Source organism: Polyodon spathula, chromosome 19, assembly GCF_017654505.1.
Source record: "Polyodon spathula isolate WHYD16114869_AA chromosome 19, ASM1765450v1, whole genome shotgun sequence".
NCBI lineage: Eukaryota > Metazoa > Chordata > Actinopteri > Acipenseriformes > Polyodontidae > Polyodon > Polyodon spathula.
The window spans coordinates 14,302,067-14,323,645 of record NC_054552.1 but is presented as its reverse complement, the minus strand read 5'-3'; the positions used below and the strand labels follow the sequence as shown (position 1 = coordinate 14,323,645).

Sequence of the window (21,579 nt, the reverse complement as noted above, 5' to 3'; positions counted from 1 at the left end):
TTGCCTACGCCCTGACAACCATTTATTTAACTAGAACATGTATTAGAAAATATTTATTCAAATGCTATTTATATGCCTTCTCTGTGAATGCTTATTTTTTGTTATGGATAAGTGTACCTGTATTAATGAGGTTACCTTTTAATTTTGCAAGAGGCAAATAATAACCTGTTTATAGTCATTTAAAACATACAATATATAATCATTCTCCAGCTTCACAAAAGTAGCAATTTCCTGAACACTTTTGAATTTCACCGACTTGCAAGATAATGCCAATGCAAGCAGAGGCATTAAAGTTGCATGAATATCTGGCCTCAAGATCCTGTTGACTTTCAAAGAAATCCATTAAACGCCCACCAGCTCACTGAGAAGAAGTTGTATATTGTGACAGTCAGATAAGGAGATGCACAAGGGAATTTATTTATCAAATTATTCCACAAAGGTTGTAGGATGTCAAGTTTTCAGAATGTAAAATCTGAATTAAATAAAGGTACAGAAAGAGACTAGGCAAATAATTTCACAAAAGGCACATTAAGTAAAATCAACTATAATTAACAATAACAAGTTCTGTGTCCTGTGCCCACGGGCATGGGAACTAGGGGTGCTGGAGGTGCTGGTGCAGTCAGTGATAAATCCTGCTACTTTCGTGACTCATATGAGCTGTGTATGCAGTGCACTGTGCCTTTTTACATTGCTTTTGAACACATGTTTATAAACCAATGAGCGTTGATATTTTATAAATCTTATGGTTAGTAGTTGGAATACATCAGATGCGATTGATTTAAAACATTTATTGAAAATATCCCCAGAAATATTATTTTCTATATTGTTCAGCGGCACCACTTGCTGAAATCAGCTTGTGACCAATGGTGCTAATGGGGGTGCTGCTTTGTGGAGTAATACTAAAAACACAAGTTGCCCTTTTCCTGTAAAGGAGATTCATGAAAAACATTAATTAACATGACACTGGAGTGCAAATAAACTATTCACCCTGTATTTACAAGCAAACAATACATTACTAAATTGCAGTATTTAAGTGGATCATAACATTATACATTCCTTTTTGATTTGTGTGCAGTAAGCGTTTTATGGTAAGCATGTTATAAATATTATAGCAAGTGGTTAAAGCATTTTGCTTTTACTTAAATAGATAAACAGGTGTTGATGCTGGCTTTTTTTAATTAACATGTTTAACATAATAGCAACTGACTGCATGGCTTCCATAATATACAAGGGTTACAGTTTTGTTCAGTGGTTTTCAGCACCCCCACTATAAAAATGGTTCTAGCTCCACTGCCTCGTCTGTGCTATTTTGTAGATGAAAAAGACTGTTAATAACAATGTATTACAGATAGGACATAGTAGGGGGTGGCGGGGGGGGGGGGGGGGGGGGGGGGGGGGGGGTTTGTTGCAGGAGGTGGCCAACAGTCATCCAATACCTGCCTGACAGTCATGGCAGTGACACGGAGAGGTGGGAGAGCGGGTGCGTGGCTTTCCCTCTCTCTGAGTGGCTGAGAGGATGGGCCTTGGGGAGATTGTTAGCTCTATAAGTTAATGCTCTGCTGTTTCCTCAGGTCTGACTTTTTAGATGTGCTGAGCGTGCGAAAGTGCTGGTCCAGGATTGAGAACAGCTGGGAGAAAGCAACCAGAGAGAAACCAGAAATAAAAAAGAGACATAGTGGTAGCGGGGAAACCTTGGGCAGACCCCTAAAAGTATTGTGCATAGCAGGCTGAGGGAGCCGTGAGTGTAGGTCTGTGACCCGGGTCGTGTGGGTAGCGATGACCGGGGTAACGCTGCCAAGTGAAGCACCTTTTATTTGTAGTTTTAATTACTGTGTTTTATTTTCCCTTTTTCTTTCGCCTTTTGTTTTCATTATTATTTTGAGCACCTGTGAGTGCGCCCGTACTTGAATTATTTACCAGCATTGGTATTCCCGTGGTCCTGTCTATCATCGTTGACAGTCAGGCCATGGACAACAGCGCCCTCTGCGGGCTAAAACAAATCACCGAGCAAAGAAACTGTATTAATAAAACTGGGCACCTGTGCGGTGTTTCAAGTACACCTTTCTGTCTCAAGTGTGTCAGTGAATCACCCACCACCCTTCCACGCGGTCTGACAAAATCCTTCCTTTTATTGATTTGAAGGTATACAATATATGTACCTTTGTAATATATATATATATATATATATATATATATATATATATATATATATATATATATATATATACATTTAAAAAATAAATAAATAAACACAATAAAGACTTGAATAACTGAGGAAAATGAAAGAAGAATTTCAAGATGGAAACAATTAGATGGTTAAATTGAATCATTGCACCTTAATGATGTCAGGCAGTGCAGAGAGCTGCAGTGTTACTAAAAATTATTCACTATCTGTAAGTTTTATAGGGTCAGTTGTTTGAAGTTCCCAATAAAGCTGCAAATCCTTAAAACTGAGAACATAAAGTACATAAATTACTAATTAAATGTAAAGTATTTTAAGAATTGTTTGGGAACTTGCACATACTAAACTACTGTACGGTATTGTAGCAAAGTGGTGAGTGAATACAGGTGAGGGCAGTGCAGAGGAGATTAATCACATAGACAGTTGCTTTCAGGTGCAACAGTTTTTATTGAAATATAGATACAGCGGCGTGTATCACTTGTAACTGTAATCTCCAGGTTTGACCCGCAACCAAAAGTCCAGGCTTTAGACAAACACCTACACGAAACACGAAACACAAATAAAAGACAGTGAGTGAAATTAGGTGCTGGTGGTGTAATTACAGTACTCCATGAAATACACGGGTGAAAATGATGTCCGGGATGATGCTGGCCTGCGCTATAGCTCCAAATTGTGTTACTGGTAATCTATTGAGACAAACAACAGTTACAGTCGACACTAACAAACACAAAACAAACACTCACAGTTTTCAGCAATACGTTTTACTCCTTCAAGGTCAAATCCAACCATTTACAAATGAACAGATTACTTTGCTAAGCCCCTATTTTATATCCTCGCTCATGACCCCTTAGTTAACAAGCCCATCCGCTTCTCCAATGTGCGGATGCCACGTTGTTTTCTGTTCAGGTCATTGAGTTCGGGTACCGTAGCTCATTCCCTTTTCTAGCCGGCTGGCTTCCACCTACCCACAGGAATAAAGTGTCATGCCTTTTAATCTAGGGTACTCTGTTCCCTTTACCTAGTGCCGTCACAGGTTGGGAGGGAGATCTAACACCAAGCTCTGTCACAGGTATACAGTGCTTATAGAAAGTATACACCGCTTTTCAACATTTTCATCTTTTGTTGCCTTATAGCCTGGAATTAAAATGCATTAAGATATATATTTTTTCATTTATCTACACATCCTACCCCACAACTTCCAAGTGAAAAAATATTCTAGAAATTTGAAGAAAATTAATTAAAAATAAAAACTGAAATAGCTTAGTCGGATAAATGTCCACCACCCCTGTAATAGCAATCCTAAGTTAGCTCAGGTGTAACCAATCGCCTTCATAATCACATACCAAGTTAAGTGGCCTCCACTTGTGTTAAATTGTAGTGATTCGCATGACTTCAGGATAAATTCAGCAGAAAAAAGTTTTGTTATCTGACAAAACTAAAATTTAACTTTTTGGCACAAATGCAAAGTATTATGTTTGGCACAAACCCAACACAGTGCACCACCCAAAAAACACCATCCCTACTGTGAAGGAAGGTGATGGCAGCATCATGTTATGGGGATGTTTCTCATTGGCAGGGACTGGGGCACTTGTCAAGATAGAAGGGAAAATGAATGGAGCAAAGTACAGAGAAGTCCTTGAGGAAAACCTGCTGCCCTCTGCAAGAAAGCTGAAACTGGGAAGGAAGTTCACCTTTTAGCATAACAATGACCCAAAGCACACAGCCAAATCTACACTGGAGTGGCTAAAGAGCAAAAAGGTACATGTCCTTGAGGGGCCCAGTCAGAGCCCCGACCTAAATCTATTCGAAAATTTGTGGTATGATTTGAAGATTTCTGTCCATCTGCGCTCCCCAAGGAACTTGACATAGCTTGAAGAGTTTTGTAAAGACGAATGGTCAAATATTGACAAATATAGGTGTGCAAAGTTGGTATAGACCTATCCCAACAGACTCACAGCTGTAAAGGTGCCAAAGGTTCTTCCACCAAGTATTAACTCAGCGGGGTGGAGACTTTTCCAATTTTGATCCTTCAGTTTGTCAAAAACCTCTATAATAATAGATATATATATATATATCATAATATATATATATATATATATATATATATATATATATATATATATATATATATATATATATATTTTTTTTTTTTTCTCAATAAAAACTTTTTCCCCTTAATGGTGCGGCGTATGGTGTGTAGATAAGTGGGAAAAAATCTTCATTTAAATGCATGAAACTCTGAGGCACTGACACAGCAAATGTGACAAAAGTTCAAGGGGGTGTAGACTTTCTATATGCACTGTATATAAATAAATGCATTTCTTTCCTTGCAGAAGAATTGTTGTCATTTTTTGTTTGACCACAAGAGATTACTGCAGCGTGTTCTATGCTACATTTGCAACAAAATGAAAAAGGAGTACATCTCTAAGCAGACATTGAGATTGTGCCTTTTAATGATATAGTAATTGTACTGGTATCTTCTTAAAGGGGTGACTCATAAACCCCATTATTACCATCACTTTACACAATTCAGATATGTTTAGATCATTAAAATAGACCCCAGTGAGTTCTAAAATACCCCTTATAAAAGTGTATCACAGTAAGAGCATAGCAAAGTGTAATAAAGCACAATAAAACCATGAAAAAGCATAGGTAAGCATTGTAGAAGACTAGAAGGGTAAAGTAAAGCTTATTAATAAACATGGCAAACCATGATCAACTATGATAAATGCACAGTATAACCATGGGAAAAACATTGGAAAACTGCAAAATGACTGTGCAAATCTACTTTTATGAATGAGAATTGGTCTTTTTTTTTCTTCTTCATGGTTAGGGTTCTTGTTAAAGAATTGGGGACCAGTATGTGCTGATTCTGTCTGTCTGTCACACTCGACATATGAATACAATAACTGCCTTGATATTTCACCAGTCTTCACCAAACTGTTATCATACACTCATAGCCTCAGACATTTCAAATTGTATTTGGCTATAACCTAATAAATCCTCAATTGTACATAGTGATTTTAACCCTTTCAGGCCCCCTTCGTGCGTGTGACGGGTTACAACACATTGCAAAATGAATTCTATCAGTCAAGGAATAGAAACACCCTGACAAAATACAAGAAGAAAGATGGCCATCCCAGGCACTGAAGTAATTACTTTTAACATTTTTATTTGTACTGTTTAACGCTTTGCGGCCCTATGTCGGACCATCATCAAAAAAACGTAAAGCACAGGTCTCTAGCCATTTTTTCAACAGAAAAAGCTGAGAAAACGTTTCAAGGGTCGAGTGAGACCGATAGGAGCTGAATTAAAATAAAAGGACATAGCCCCATGCACCATCGAGTTAAGACGGACATAAACAAAGTAGATAGCTGCTTCTGCATCCAGCACTCAAAGACTACCACAGACATTTGCAAAGCTTTTTGAGATGTTATAGTAATAAAATAATGACTTGGATCGCAGAAAGGGTGTCTGTTTATATAGATCTGGTATTTAGTTCCAAAGGCCCTGTAGAGTTAAAATGTATTGGTAATCATATGGAAGAAAATGTGTTGCTAATGTTAAACGAGTTTGTCAAGAGACACCTGCTGAGACAGCATTTGCAAACCTCACAACTCGACTAAACTGGACTATATGGCACCTACCTGTATCAGTACTTGTATCTTGTACTTGTACTTAACTGCTCCACATGTTGCTGTATTCTATTACTGCTCTCAATCATAATCATATTTTCTGTATTTTGTACTTGATTTTACTCCTGAAGGTACATATTCACGTTTTTTTTTTTTTTTTTTTTTTGTAATTGCTCCTATTTGAAATCGTTCTTATCCACGTATTATTCTTACTACTTGCTCTTAATGGAATTTACTCTTATAAACACATATTTTTAAGTTTAACTGCTTAGTTGTAATCGCTCAAAGATTATAGATATAATATATATATATATATATATATATATATATATATATATATATAGATATATATAGAGAGAGAGAGAGAGAGAGAGAGAGAGGAGAGAGAGAGAGAGAGAGAGAGAGAGAGAGAGAGAAAGCATCACCCCTATTGCCTAATCATTCAGCAAACACATTTACAGAGTTATTATAATACAGATTTAATTTAATACAGTTTCACAGACAAAAGTATTTGGGCAGTTAAAGAAAAATTATTTCTAATTGTTCTATTAAAATATATAAATTAGAGATTCAGCTTTATAATATAATAACACATTATTACATAGCATGCATTAAATGAAAAATAACATGCAAAAACGAATTTCATATTTTGACAAAAGTATTTGGGCATCAACATATTTACATATTCATTGCTAATTATTGATAATTATCATAATTGAAAAATAACAATTGATGATAATTATAGAATGAATAAATACATAACCATCAAGTGCTGAAAAATAAATAGAAAAAAATAGTATAGCAATGATCTCAAAATGGCAGTGACACAACTAAACAAAAAAGGAAAAAATTGCAGAAAGTCTGAGTTTGCCTAAAAGTACTGTGTGGTATGACAAAGTGGTTGATAGTGTGCAGGTGCAGGTGATCAATGAACAGACAGACAAATATAATCTAGGTGCAAAGTTTGTTTAATGATCTTTTTGTGTCCAGTGCCTAACGGCAAAACAAACAGTAAATAATAATAATGTTAAGTAACACAGCAGCGTGTATTACTTAATTTATAATCCCCAGATTTGCACCGTAAATAATAGTCCCTTTCTATTATACACCCACACAAAACACAACACACATACACAAGTTAGTGTGTGAATTAGTGCTAGTGGTGCAAATACAGTTATTTGTGATACAGTGCAGTGCTGTTCCTGGTTTGTGCTGGCCTCTGGCGACAGCTCCGGAACGTGATAGCTCTCTAGTGATGGTACACAACAAATAGACAGAACAAACAAATACTCACAATACGGAGACACTAAAAACAGGTCCTTCCAGGTAACTTTCAATAAACCAAAATGAAGGAACAGATACATCACTTCGATGAGTGATGGCCTGGCAGTCTTCGCTTAATCAAATGCCGCCATGACACTCAGCTGACCACTTAATATAATTTGAAGCAGTCTTTTTGGCGATGTCAACTAAAGGGTTAACTACCGTGGCATACATGGAGATAAAGCGGCAGTAATAACCGACTAATGCTAGTAGCTACATCACTTGAGTCTTGGTTTTGGGGATCGCTGCGTCTACCAAAGTCTGGATTTTTGTGACAACGGGTTTCATTCTTCCATTCCCCATTAAAATCCCAAATATGGAGTCTCTGATTTGGCAAATGTGCATTTTCACAAGTTAGCTGTCAGCCAGACTACCCTTAGAGACTGAAGGATGGCTGTAACCCTAGCCAAATGCTCTCGCAGGTGGAGTTGTAAATCACCACATCAGTATACGCTGCTGCATAAAGGCAGCGAGAATATGTGGAAAGAGCTGAAAATTACTGTTCACCAAAGGTCCCATTTCAACTTGACGGAGCTTGAGCAATTTTGCAAAGAAGAATGAGCAAAAATTACAGTGTCCAGATGTGCAAAGCTGGTAGAGACTTTTCCAAGATATTTCAGTTTTTTATTTTTCTTAAAAATATTTCCCAACTTAAAACCAATGTCACCTTACAATAATTGATTCTGAGTTTTAGTGTTTAAAATTAAAATATCAAACAGAACGAAATTTCAATGTATCATTTGTAATTCGGTAATATGAGAGAATTGGTCAGGGGTCTGAATACTTTTGCAAGGCACTGTATATATATATATATATTATATATATATATATATATATATATATATATATATATATATATATATAACACACAGTGGCTCTCAAAAGTATTCACCTCCTCCACACTGTATTGTGTTGCAACATGGAATCAAAATAGATTTAATTAGGAGTTTTTGCCACTGATCAACACAAAAAAAGTCCATAATGTCAAAGTCAGTAATAAAATCTACAAATTATTCCAAATTAATTACAAATACAAAACAGAAAATAATTGATTGCATAAGTATTTACCCCCTTGAGTCAATATTTTGTAATTCGGTAATATGAGAAAATTGGTCAGGGGTCTGAATACTTTTGCAAGGCACTATATATATATATATATATATATATATATATATATATAGATATATATATATATATATATATATATATATATATGTCTCCGCCGGTTTTCAGCAATGATGATCTGCAATGCCTGTTGGTCAGTTTAATTTTATACCGCCGAGTTTATTTTTAATTAATAAGGCATAAGATAAATTACTTGAAACAGAATTCACTACTAACGACATGACACCCCACTAATGACATTTGAAAAACAATGTGGGCAAAAGCAGTAAAACACATATCTAACCAACTAGACACGAGGTATTTTGCTTTATTACAGCAGCTTAGATTCCCTCGTGTACCAGTTCTCCCTGTATATTCTAATGTTTATCTACTGTGTCATTCCTTCATAAAGAATTCAAGTATTTGTTATAGTTTATAAAACATTTTATGCATTGTAAAGTCCAGAAATAGGTATGGCATATTAAAAGCATAGCAAACCGTGGTAAACTACGGTAAATGCACAGTAGAACAGTTTAGAATGGAAGGTAGAAAGCACTTCTTTACACTAGTTATAAATGAATGGAATAGCCGACCAGGTAACATAGTACGATCTAAAACACTGGGAACATTTCAATATTCTGTTGTACATCAGAACCCCCTAGTAGGGTGAATGGTGTCCGAGCCTTGATTGGCTGAATGGCCTCTTCTCATTGGCAAATATTTTTAAAGTAGAACATGGGAAAACTGCAAAATGTAAAGAGCCAATGTACAGAAACCAGAACAGGGGTAATATGTTGCCTTTTGCTAGTTTTAGCTAGAGGCGGTGTTTTGAACGAGTTGGAGTTGAAATAGCACACTTTTTGGGATACCAGAGGAGTGAATTTTAGATGCTACAAATGCATAATAAGTGTCATGGCATCACATATGGAAATTATGTGTCTAATTTTTGCAGTATTTTGCAAATAAAAAACATATACCACAAACAACCATTCAGTATTATGTTTATATCACAAGTATATTTTTTAAATAAATAACAATACAATTTGTACATTTTTTATATTAAATCTATTAATTTAGGGATTATTTAACCTGGTGGACCTTTACTTTCATCGTTAACAAAGTTTTGATGTGGATTCATTTAGTTTTTTTCCTCCAAAAGACTGTTACAAGTGAGCAATCCCACAGCATATGTACCACATGCCCAACACTGTGTGTACATCACCAACATGTTGCCGAGTCTCTCAGTCCCATACTATACAATCTGATATTACTTTGATGTATAATAATTGCTGTATTGCTTAATATTGTCTATTTAGGTCTCTCTTTGTATTAGTGCTGCACTATTGTGATGTACCTGTGCTACCTCTGTGGGCACAAAGTGAATAAACTAAACTAAACTATTAATTTAAGATGTGCTTCTTTCATGGGTCTATTTGTATTAGCAATGAGATTTCCCTAGTCCTCCTTACTGTAATACCCAACCCACTCCCACGCTATTTTGTCTCCAGTCAGGTTGGGAGTTGTATTATCTATTAAAAATGAATATATACCAGAAATTTGGTGGGACTTATTAATCTACTGATTAAAACTTCAACTACTGATGAAGCCTGTGGCAATTTCAGATCAATCCCTAACAAATCCCTTAGGCAGTGACGTAGCCGCAGGTACCTCCAGAAGTCAATCCAAGGAATGTCGTACTTATTTTTTATTAATTAAAATGTGTCAACATGTCCTTCTGTGTATATGTTTTTAATATAATGTATACCCCCTTTTTGCCAACTTTACCAATCCCCACTTTTACCTCCTATCTTAATTTTAGGATTTTTTCATATAGGATGTGTTCCAATGGACTCTTTGAACAATACATGTGTCTGTGTCCAGACTGAAACTGTAGGAGGTATATCAGGATTATATGGGCTGTTCCTGTTCCAAGTAATCAATAGGGAAAAGGGGTATTTGCATCCTGGTTTCAATATTTAGGCAATCTGGTCTTTTATTCCGTCACCCTCGAAGAAGATATTTGAGTTAAAGACAAGGCAAAATGATAATATTTCAAGTTTGGCAATTTAACTGGATGTTGTAATTTAGTGAGGGCTAACCATGGACCCCACCCCCCCAAATAAATTGTGAAAAGCTTTTGATCTGTTATTACTTTGATTTTCCCCCAGATTTAAAGATTTTGCTTACTACAATTTAACAAATTGCTTGTAATTTTGTCTATAGTAATCTCTAAATTGAAGTCTACCATTTTTTCCAGCCTGTGGTTTATCAGAATTGCCAAGTATTTTAGTTTATCTTTCAAATATCAGAAATTCTAAAACTGGGAAAAGGGTCACAATTTTGATAATGGCAGGACTGACTTGGACCAATTTATCTTGTATCCACTAAACTAAGCACTGACCTCTGGGGGTCAGAAACAAGCATCAATACATAATCCACATAGAGCATTATTTTGTGTTCTTGGGCCCCCACAGAAATGCCCTTTATGGTTTTACAAGATCTTACGGCTTCCGTTAAAGGCTGTAAGGCCTGGATAAAGGTCAGCCTGCCTTGTGCCCCTATCCAGTGAGAAAGTCGGGGAAGAGTTGCCCATTTGTTAACTATTGCAAACGGGTTAACATAAAGCCCCTTTGTCAAAGTTTGAAACAGAGGCCAAATCCAAAGGTGTCCAATGTGTGAAGATACTGCCATTCAACCATGTCGAATGTCTTTATTGTGTCCAAGGACATTATTGTGAGTACAGAATAGCCTTAATCTGTGACAACCTGACACATCCAGGAATATTTAAAATGGACTAGTGATAAAATAAATAAATAAATAAAAATATTTTTGCACCTTTAAAAAAGAATAAATATGTACCTCAGTTTTAGCCACTACAAATAGGTATTTATATTATAATGATTTCAAAATTCTGTGATCTGCAGTATTTCAAGGTGTGATTCAGGCTCCCAATTTCTAATGGAAATGCCTAGCAAATCAGTAATACAGCAGGTCTGCCACCTCTCCATACTCCATTATTATCATGATTAGAAAAATTATGGCAGATTAGCTCTTACAGTTGACAGAAAGCACGCACTCATTAGCAATTTACCACACGTTGCCATTTAGCTGTGAAAAGTCTAGTACTGTAATTAATATGCCTTAGTGCTGCTATTGGGTGCTTTTTATTCACAGAATGACTGAATTTGTGCTGTTGGATGCCACACACACACAACGATTTGATCAGTGGCTCTGTTTGCATGAACAAGCATGTCATGCTTGTGAAAGTTCAGAACTTGGGGTGGACAAGAGGACAACTTGTTAATGGTGGGGTGTGATACAGATGTTTTCATTGTTTGTGCACATATCTTAATGATTGTATATTCCAAAACTATGCTTTTTCATTTGTATTGAGTCTGATGCATGTAAAGCAAAGATTATTTTTGTTATTCATTTTTATAATCTCATCAAGAATTACGCTTCAACGTAATACTATGATGAGGTGATATTTAGTGGTATCAAGAGAAAACATAACTGCAATGACTTTAATCAGTGCTAGACCAAATATACTAGATATAATTAAAAAACAGTCAGCATCACCATTGGAATACAATATTTAAATGTAAAAACACAATGTGGTGGCCCTACCTTCACCTTTACTAGTTTGTAAACTCAGGAGCTGATTCTTTGTCCAGCTCCCTCTTTATTTAACTTGGGGCTCTACGGTTATTTAATGCATCTGAAAGAAGTGCAAATGTGAGGAACGATAGCTTGCGGATGCAACCCCGGTTCCCTGAAAGAGAAAATAACCATCAAGGTATAGGGATATTGCCATCAGGCAGTAGGATTGGCTGAGCTTTATAGCAAAGCTGCCGATAGGCCTCAGAGTAAGCTGACGTGTACGCCCGCCCCCCTGGGAGCTTACTATATGCAGCACATGGAGACTCTCTTCCTCTTTTGCTCTTCAGGCCGTGAAGTCTTCCGGAGCGACCTCGTGGCTTGATGGTTATTTTCTCTTTCAGGGAACCGGGATTGCATCCGCAACCTATCGTTCCCTTTCAATTTGAAAATAACCATGAAGGTATGGGAACAGTGTACCCAAGCCGTCGCGAGGGAGGATTCTCGGCAGAAGGACAGACTTACGTCATAACGCAACTGTGTAGGCAATACATCTAGGCATATGCGGAGCTGCGCCTCAGCATCTATGCTCACAATAACATCTGACCTAAGGTGGAGTAGTAAACACTATTGGCATCCTGAGGTGCTATAGAGTGTAGAACAGATGCTCCAAATAGTGGAGCAGAGGAATCCAGTACGTTTAATCTGTAAAACCTCATAAAAGTATGCGGTGTAGCCCAACTGGCTGCCGCGCAAATGTTAGACACCGACACCCTTCTAAAGAGGACCCAGGATGTCGCCATACCCCTAGTGGAATGCGCCTTCAACTGCCCTGGTGGTGGAAGGCCTGCAGATTCATAAGCTAATTTAATAGCATCCACTATCTAATGGGAAAGACTTGTTTAGACAACAGCTGACCCAAGGTATTAGAACCATGGAATATGAACAATTGTTCTGTTTGCCTCACAGTCGTTGTACGGTCAATATAACACCTCAATGCCCACACAGGGCAGAACATGTGTAACCATTCTTCCACTGGGGAAGAAAAAGGAGGGGGATGGAACGTCATCAACTCGACTGGTCGGTTAGTGTGAAACGGGGATATGAGCTTTGGCAAAAAGGCTGGATTTGGGCGCATGGAGACCTTAGAACCGTCTCCTGCGAAACGAGTACATGATGGATGCACTGACAGTGCATGTAACTCGCTGATGCGTTTGGCTGATACCACTGACAGCAGAAATGCGGTTTTAATAGACATGAGCTTCATATCCACAGTGTGGAGAGGCTTGAATGGTGCCTTGGTAAGGGCTTCTATCACCACGTCAAGGCTCCATGATGGTAAACTAGTCATTCTTGGAGGTCGCAAGTGTCTTGCACCTTTAAGGAACTGCGATGACAGAAAATGGCAACCTGGTGATAACCCGTCAATGCGTATATGACAAGCTGATAATAAGTACACTTTAAGTGTAGAGGGAGATTTCCCTTCATCTAACAGTTTCTGTAGAAACTGTAATATCACTGCCATAGGACAAGATATTGGGTCATGGACCCCCCGTCAGACACCAATCTGGGAACAACTGCCACATGTACGTGTACTGCGATCAAGTACAGGGCGCTCCAGCGCTCTGAATGGGGCCAAGCCCATAGCTGCATGAGCTTGGGGATCGGGTGCCAAAGCCGTCCTTCGGCCTGGGATAATAGGTCTGCTCTCAGGGGAAGCTCCCGCAGTTGACCATGCAGCAACTGCACCATGCAACTGCAACTCGGAAACCATATCCTCCGTGGCCACTGAGGAGTGACCAGGATCACTGTCGCTTGCTCTACCCTGACCTTCCCTAAGAAGGCGGGGAGCATCAGAATTCGTGGAAATGCATATAGGAGCCCTGGTGGCCATTCGTGAGCCACTGCATCGACTCCTAGGGGGCTGTCGAGGTCCCTCCCTGAGAACCATAGGGGGCAATGCATGGTCTCTCGCGAAGCGAAGAGATCTACTTGCACTATGCCGAACCATTTCCAGACACGTTCTACCACCTGGGGGTGGAGATGCCATTCCCCTGCAAGAGGGCCTCCACTGGATAGGAGATCTGCTGCATAATTAACTCTGCCCGGTAGATGAACCGCACGCAGAGAAGTCAAATGCGACTGTGCCCACCAGCAACAGCCATGCTATCATCCGGTGAAGGGAAGGGGACCGTAGGCCGCCCTGGCGGTTAATATACACAACAATTGTGGTGTTGTCTGACAGCACCAACACGTGCTTGCCTAGAAGTACTGGCAAGAAGTGCCAAAGGGCAAGGTCCACTGCTCAGCTCCAGAGCGTTGATGTGGGATGACCTCCAGGGTTCTGACCACACTCCGCGGGTCCCTGAGCCATTCCAGACTGCTCCCCAACCTTGGTTGGAAGCATCGGTAGTGACAACCTCCCTTCGGAAGATAGGCCACAAGCGCACGCCCTGGCGGACGTTCAACTGAACTTTCCACCATCCTAGTGCCTTCCAGCAGGTTCGGGTTACCATCAAACTGCGGTGTTTGTTTCTCCGTGGATGCAACACGAAGACATTGAACCAGGCCTGTAGAGGTCTCTGGTGTAATAAGCCCAAGGGAAGGGATTGCGAGGTGGCAACCATCAACCCCAGCATGCACTGGCACAGCTCCATGCTGACTATTTCTATCAACCTGAATAGGGAGAGACACCGGTCCAGGGAGGCAACTGTTTGTGTCGACAGGGTCGCTTCCATGGACACTGAATCCAGATGCAGACCCAAAAACTCGGTCTGTTGGCTTGGCACAAGGCGGCTCTTTTCTGAATTGATCTTCAGACCTAGCTGCTGAAGATGGTCGTAACCATCACTGTGTGCTGTGCCAACTGCTCCTTCGACTGCGCAAAACTCGTACACCCTGCTCTGAAATGCGAAGCACAGATACTTCCTGTGACTTGGGCAGATGGGAACGTAAAAGTACTCATCTGTCAGGTCCACAGTGGTGAACCAGTTGTCGGGTCGGACAGATTGGATGACGTGCCTGTGCGTAAGCATCCTGAACGATAACACCCGCAGGTATTTGTTCAGTACTCGCAGATCTAAAATAGGGCGGGGGCCGCCGTCCTTCTTGGGCACCAGGAAGTATTTGGAATAGAATCCCTGGTCGAACAGAGCAGGGTCTACTTGTTGAATGGCATGCTTCCTGAGCAATGCCTGTATTTCCACATTCAGAGCTGCAGACTGAACCGAGTCCTTTACTGCAGTTACAACCACACCCCGGAAGGGGGGAGGTTTTAACTGGAATTGAAGGGTGTACCCAGTGGAAATAGTTTTGCGCACCCAGATGTCGTTGGTGCATAGTTGCCAGAACTGGAGCTGTGGGACAGTGTAGGCGTGGGTCAACAGCTGCCTGAAGATTTCAGGGCTGTTTCGGCTGCGTTCGTTAGCGAGAGGGCTGGCCAGAGCCACAAGGGCGTGGCCTTCCACCTCTTCTAGGGCGCCACCCTCTGCGCTGCAGTCCCGCAAAAGGAGGCTGGCCACGCGCTGCTCTAGTGGATGGTGAGGTCTTAGCACCTCGTAGCCGCAGCAAGTGCTGCGGTGGTGTTCTACGCCACTGGTGCTCCTGTTGGCGCTTTGGCTGGAAAGGTAAGCGGACACATCTTGGCTGAGATGCCTCCGGGGCTTTAGCAGATCGCTGCAACATTTCCTCAACCGCTGGGCCAAACGTGTGCCCCGGTGTAATGGGAGCATCTTATAATGGATCTTATAATGGGGTAAAGCATCTTATAATGGGGCCTAGTCAGGCTCTTGAACTCTCACCTGCGAGAGCCAGAGCTACCTTCTGGAGACTCCCAGAGATGCAATACTCCTGCCCTGAGCCTGTGCATTGAGCTGGGCTATCTTAACCAGGAGTTGAGCGATCAACGCCAATTCCGTCCTCAGAAACACCAATAGGTGCTCCGGGAGATCTTTCACCAGTGAAGCCTGGTAGAATGAAAGGAGGCTGGCCATGTTGAACAACATAACTGCCTCTGTAGCTGCTGAATAGCCTTTCTTTAAATGAACCTACGTGGTCCTGCACTGTTTGTTAGGATATGCAGGGTCTTTAGTTAGGCCCGGAAGCGTCGGTGTCTTAACCAGGGCTGCAAAGGCAGCATCAACTGATGGGAAGGACGCCAGTCCAACCTCACTCACTCCCTGCATCGTGGCAAATGCGGAAGCCTTCCGCGAAGTTGCCGGTTAAGAGGCTGGGGCTCCCCGGGTGGATTGTACATCCTTGATAAAATCAGGAAAGGCTGGGAGCACCCTGGGCTGTGGAGACCGTACAGATGGCGACTCGAACAGTGACCACTGAGGCAATTCCACGGCTGGCCATGAAATCCCCAGGTGGCAAGTTGCTCACTCCACCAGTGACCACAAGGGATCACTGGTGTCCAGCACCTTCAACTCAGTGTCTTGCTGTAAGTGCTGGGAGGTCAGTTCAGCTTCCACGCTGTCCTCCTCAAGGAGAGGCTCCCCTTCTGAAGCATCCCTAGATACAGCATCTGCGTCCCACACCTCTTGGGGTTGTTGGACGATCGGGGAGGCCAGAGGCTGTGGCGGAAATGCCGGCTGATTGGTAGTTGGCCCGACCTGTGCATCAGTGGTCCGCGGCACCATGTTAGTCAATGACGACGAGTGATTGTTGACCCATCATGACGTCCATAAACTGTGACATCTTTGACTTGAGCTCTGCCACACCTGACTTGTCCCTATAACGCCTGTCCCGACAAGGGGAACGAGAGCATCCCCTATGGGGTGACGCGAAGCGAGACCATGATCGACGAGGGCGTTCCCTGCGAGGGGAGTGGTCTCGGGGTCTGATAGAAGGGCTATGAGGGCATTCCCGAGCACGTCTATGGTCTGGGGAAATCTAGCAGTTGTAAGCTGAGAGGGACTCCTGGATAGCCGCAGTTTGACGGACGGAGTCACTGTAGATGACGATGGGGCAGACAGGGTGTAAGACGACCCAGACGAAGGGGAGTGGCCACCAACAGCTTTCTTTGCCCTCTGGCGAAGAGTGCGCGGCTGAAATTCAGCGCACAATGCGCAAAATGATTTGTCTGCCAAGGCAGACGCGGTGTGCTCTGATCCCAGGCACGCCACACAGTCCTCATGTGGTTCACTTACTGGCAATTTTGCCTGGCAAGTGACGCAATGGTGGAACCCAGACATGTTTAGACACCCTGATCTCCGAAACATTGTGTGTCGATGGTTTGCATCGAACGCCAAAGCGTCAAAGCTATACGTGCCCATGAACGTCGAGGTGCGTGCATCTATCGATGCCTTGGGCGTCGCGGTGCATGTACCGAACTTCAAGGTGTCGAAGCGCCAAACATCGAACGGCGAAGCGTTGAGCGTGGAGGCGTTGATGCACCGAGCATCGAGCGTTGAGGTGCATACACCAATCGTAGAGGCGTCGAAGCGCCGAACATCGAGGTGCGTGCACCGAGCATCGAGGCTTCGATGCACCGAGCGTTGAGGCTTCGATGCACCGAGCGTCGAGTGTCAGGGTGTGTACGCCAATCGTAGAGGCGTCGAAGACGACCCAGACGAAGGGAGTGGCCACCATCAGCTTTCTTTGCCCTCTGGCGAAGAGTGCGCGGCTGAAATTCAGCGCACAATGCGCAAAATGATTTGTCTGCCAAGGCAGACGCGGTGTGCTCTGGTCCCAGGCACGCCACACAGTTCTCATGTGGTTCGCTTGCTGGCAATTTTGCCTAGCAGGTGATGCAATGGTGGAAACCAGACATGTTTAGACATCCTGATCGCTGAAACATTGTGTGTCGATGGTTTGCGTCGAACACCAAAGCGTCAAAGCTATACGTGCCCATGAACGTCAAGGTGCATGCACCGATCGTTGCCTTGGTCGTCGTGGTGCATGTAGCGAACTTCAAGGTGTCGAAGCGCCAAACGTCAAACGGCAAAGCGTTGAGCGTGGAGGCGTCGATGCACCGAGCGTTGAGGTGCATACGTCAATCGTAGAGGCGTCGAAGCGCCGAACATCGAGGTGCGTACACCGAGAGTCGAGCGTCGATCTCGCTGAAGCATCGCAGCGTCGCAACTTCGCTGCTCACGAGCTCGACGCACGTGGCTCGCAGAGCGTCGAGTGCCGACGCGCGTTCGGAGTTTTGTCGAGGTGCGTGCATCAAGCTCCAAGTGCCGAGGCACTAAGCACAAAGCGCCAAAGCGCTACTCCAAAGCGCCGAAGAGCGTGTACTGAGAGTAAAGACGCTATGCACTAGACGCCGAAATGTCAGCTGACCTACAGGGCGGAGAAGCTAAATACTAGTACAGTGTCTTAGTCTTAAAAGAAAATTGAGTTGTGCTATACTTACCTGTTTGTAAAATGGGCAATTGTAGTTGGAGGTAGACTTCCTAATATATTGTATGGGAAAAAAGAGTCCCCCTTTTTTTTTTTTTTTTTTTTTTTTAGAGGAACTGCAGTCGCAGTAAGTGCAGATATATTGTAGCGTAGCTACAGTTAGCAGCGACCACGCGGTGTAATGTAACAGTCTGCGGGTGTTATTTTAGGAGTAGCTGCTAGAAGCAAACTGAACTCCGGGTCTCATGGAGGCGAGACTGGAGCTGCAAGAAATTGCGTGGCCTGCTTAGATGCGCAACGTGTCCTCTAAACGCTATTCTGAACCTACAGAGAGAATAAACAATACCAAAAACCCCAAATGAATAATATATATATAATAAAAAGTATGAAGGAAGACGGCGAGCCAACGCAGAAAGAACACGATGCCGAAGCAAAGCGTGAAAGTAAAAGAATATATATATATATATATATATATATATATATATATATATATATATAATGCTCAGTAGAGCAAACACTGAAATAAACTCAGAGAAGGGGCGGTAGCCAGCTTCTCAAGCTCAAAGGCTGTCGAGTACAATCAAAGTAAATCTCTCAGAGAGAATTTACCAGCTCAATGTCCTACAAAGGCTGAAGGCAAAAGAGGAAGAGAGTCTCCACGCGCTGCACATAGTAAGCTTCCAGTTAGGCGGGCTTACACGTCAGCTCGCGCGGAGACCTATCGGCAACTTTGCTATAAAGCTCAGCCAATCCTACTGCCTGACGACAATATCCCATACCATGATGGTTAGTTTCGAATTGAAAGGGAACTGTATCTGTTATACATTGAAGCTAAACGTATTGACTGTTTTAATCCATTTGGACTGATGTAAGAGCAATGCTGCTATCTTCCAGTTCCTGTTTTTATTTTAACTGAAAGCTACAGCTCATGATCCAGATGGGTTTGCGCTGTACTTTATAACATACCTTATCACTATACTGACATGTATTGAAAGATATGTAAAGGGTAAAGATATAGACCTATTACAGCTAACATGCATTAAATCATTGATTATCATACACATTTAAAAGTTACAGAACAAACATTTGTAGTCAGTTTCAGCCATCTGTCCACACAGAGTACTGTACATCCAAAAATGTTTACAAATGAAAATTACATCAGAAAGAGAATAATATACTTTAGTGTTCTAATAAACGGGTCAAATAAATATTTTGAAAGCATTTACTGTCACAGAAAAACTGCAGTAAGTTCCAGTACATCTGATCCAGTGTACAGATGTCATCTTGTGCATAGAACAGCACAATTCAATTGGTATAAATATTTGTTATAGTAATTCCTCAGTCCCATCTCTTTATTTATTGCAATTCATAAAATATTTTTTCCATTCTTATTTTATTATCACCATTTGTATTTGTTGTCAAACACATGCGTGCCAGGAAAGCCAATCATATGCTTGGCCACACTGTCATATGTTTTGTAGGCACTTGTTGCAGGAAATGGCGTTGCGGTGACGTCAGGCCAGAAGGAGGAACAAGCACAGACCAGGCAGGTACTGCAGTTCAAAGATGTGCAGCACGCAGTTTATTAAATAACAACAAAAATAAATAAAATATTTAAACAAAAATAAACACTTGCTCACGGAGCACAAAATAAATAATTGGACAAAACAAATCACAAACACAAAAATACAAATACAATCCAGGTCAGGCTGGGCGATCACCTTTACTGATCCTAAATCTTTATTTTAAATGAATCTCTCTCCTCTCGCTCTCCCGTTCTCCACCACCGAACACCCACACAAGCAGGAAAAACTGTAGGGTTTTTATGCAGGTGACCATCTCCAGATTAGCAACAAATTAATCACTTAATTCGGGAGATGGCCACCTTCTGCACAGGTTTTTAATGTGGATGTTACTTCCCACCCACGCTGCAAAACATATACAAAACAAAATACACGGCCATGCCGTCATATATACAAATATAAGATAATCAACAAAACACACAGAGGTTCTCCGTCATCTATGTAGAAATAAACAAATACGTTTAAGCAGGACTTTCCTACCGCCCTGCTACATATCCCCCCCCATTCCCCCCATTGTGCAATGCACACATGGCCTCAACTGCCACCTCCTCCCTTAGTCTCAAAGTCCCAGAAGAGGGGGAGCAAGGTGTCGATGGGGGCGGCCATGGTGGGAGGTCCTTCTTCCCCCACTCCTTCGTGGCTGGCAGCTCCCTCTTCCAGGGATTCAGCTACTGTTCTTCCTGCCGTGAAAATGTGGGTGGGGGAGCTGGTCTACTGACTTCCCCCCCTTCTTTGTAGCCTGCAGACCCCTTTTCTGAGCCGCCGGCCCCGGTGCTTCCTGCGGCCCTGCAGGACTAGTAGTGGCCCCAGGTGGAGCAAGCCAGGCTGTGGCCCCAGGAGAAGCAGAGCCGGCAGCGACCCCAGGCGAATCAGACCGGCAGTGACCCCAGGCGAAGCAGAGCCCTCAGAAAACCTAGGCGAAGCAGAGCCCTCGGCGACCCCAGGCGAAGCAGAGCCCTCGGCGACCTCAGGTGAAGCAGAGCCCTCGTTGCAGACGATGCAAGAACTTCAACAACCCCAGGCGAAGCGGGACCCTCAGCAGCCCCAGGCAAAGAGGGACCCTTGACAACCTTAGCGGATAAAAGAGAGACCCAAGCAACCCAAGGCGATGCAGAGCAACAGGCAGCCCCAGGCGATGCGGAGCAACAGTCAGCCCCAGGCGAAGCAGACGTGGCGTCCTTGGGCGGCGCAAGGCAGGCATCCTTGGGCGGTCCATCGGAAGGCGACAGCGGCAGCGGACCCTTGGGAGGCGACGGCGGGAGGAGAGTCAAGCCTAGCTGTGGTGCTGGGGTTGGCCCTCTTCTCAGCCACTGCGGCCGGGCGGTTTTCCCCCATGCTCCCCTCAGCAAACAATGCAGGGGCTGCTGAGGTCCAGCAGCATCCTGCCCTGGTCCCTCCCTCCTGCTGACGGGAGAGGCAGCTCCTGCTTCTCTCCCTCTAGCGGGGGTGGAGACAGGCAGTTCCTCCTGCTCTGCTCCTGGTGGTGGAGACAGAGGCAGCTCCTGCTCCTCTTCTCCAGGTGGTGATGGTGGTGGAGACAGAGGCAGCTCCTGGTGCTCTGCTCCTGGCGAAGGCGACAGGGTCTCCTCCCCTTCTGGTGACGAAGGTGGCAGGGGCTCCTGCCCTTTTGATTGCAGTGGGGAAACCAGCAGACATGTTCTCTCTGCGGGTGGAGGTGGGAGCTGCACACAGTCCTCCCACAGAGGTGGAACCAGCAGGTATTCACCCTCTGCTGGTGGAGGTGGGAGTGACAAGCAGTCCTCCCACAGAGGTGGAACCAGCAGGCATTCTACCTCTGCTGGCGGGTACC

At 42.8% G+C, this 21,579-nt stretch overlaps 1 protein-coding gene across 3 annotated transcripts in view; it reads right to left on the bottom strand.

Annotated features, from left to right (window-relative positions):
* Positions 1-21,579, bottom strand: part of LOC121294858 (leucine-rich repeat-containing protein 4C) — a 628,604-nt gene that overhangs the window by 207,898 nt on the left and 399,127 nt on the right. The gene's annotated exons all lie outside the window — the stretch shown is intronic.